The following is a 1,376-nucleotide window of genomic DNA, read 5'->3' on the forward strand; positions in this document are numbered from 1 at the left end:
CTTAATGATGTATGAATATGTCTCGACACATTCTCGACATTCTTAATGATGTATGAATATGTCTCGACACAATCTCGACATTCCTAATGATGTCTTAATATGTCTAGACACATTCTCAACTATAAATTTCATCTGAATTGTGTATCGACGCAGTCTTACAGTCATAAACACTTTTTTGAGCTGATTTGTTTTCATTTCTATTATGGCTTAACTAGACTCAAAGAATTAGAATACAATATCACAATGCAAATTATAAAAACAACAATTTGGTCAATAATTGTTTATTAGCCATATAAACATTGAATATTATGCATGTAAAATGAAATAGGTCTACAGTATGAGTGATTTCAATCATTAAGCACTTATTTATCATATGTATAAATTAACATTTGTAACCCATATTTAAATAGGTTTATATTTAACCATACTCACATTTGTATTTGTAACATTTTCATACCAATATTAATTTTTGTTCTTATCAAAATATTTACATATAAACATTTTAATACAAAATATTTAATTGCCAAAATTTTGTTTCAGTAGTAATAATTTAAGTGTAACTTGAAAAAGAACAGTAAATTCTAGAAAGAGAAATAAAGCAGAATAAATATCCTGTACAATGGTTGTAATTTGAAAGCTCGGAACTTTTTTTTTTTCAATTACAGAAAAAAGTAGGATGTGAAATGTGTGTTTTGGTTTCCACATTTTAAATGTTTTGACACTACGTTTCTGAATTTTTATAGAAGTCGTTATCCTCATTGCTTTTTAAATTGATAATACTGACCGAAACCAAATCAGGACATAAAATTGAGTGTCCAAAAAATAAATCAAACATGCAAATTTATATAAAAGATATAACAAAAAACTGAATTCATCAAAAATGGGTCCACTTTCTACATGATAACTTTTAAAAAGTACTCACAATGTTAAGGCAGATCATATGTAAGTTTCCTGAGATTCATTTTTTTTATACTTTGCTAAATTGAAGATTTTTATATGCTCTTTTAAAAAATATAATAGAAAGAATGGGCCTCTGTGCTATTTTTAAAACTATGAGTCATTGAAAAATTGTAGGATCATGCAAAAACACATTTTTGTGCAAAAAAAATCTATGAGATAGAACTTTCATTGAAAGAAATTGTGAGAAGATAGGTTTTATAATATGTATAAAGAAAAAAAAAGAAAAAGTGGTGTCACTGAACTGCTTTCTTGATACAAGTAAAATTTAAAAAAAATCCCAATCAGACCTGTAACTTTTTTTTACTAAAAGAGTTATCTCCCCTTAAATGGCTCAGTTGAAAAAAAATGTCTCTAAAACACAAAATGTATGGTATATGTTTAAATATTTTGGATAATGCAATAATTATCTACCTATT

Source organism: Mytilus edulis, chromosome 9, assembly GCF_963676685.1.
Source record: "Mytilus edulis chromosome 9, xbMytEdul2.2, whole genome shotgun sequence".
Classification (NCBI taxonomy): Eukaryota; Metazoa; Mollusca; class Bivalvia; order Mytilida; family Mytilidae; genus Mytilus; species Mytilus edulis.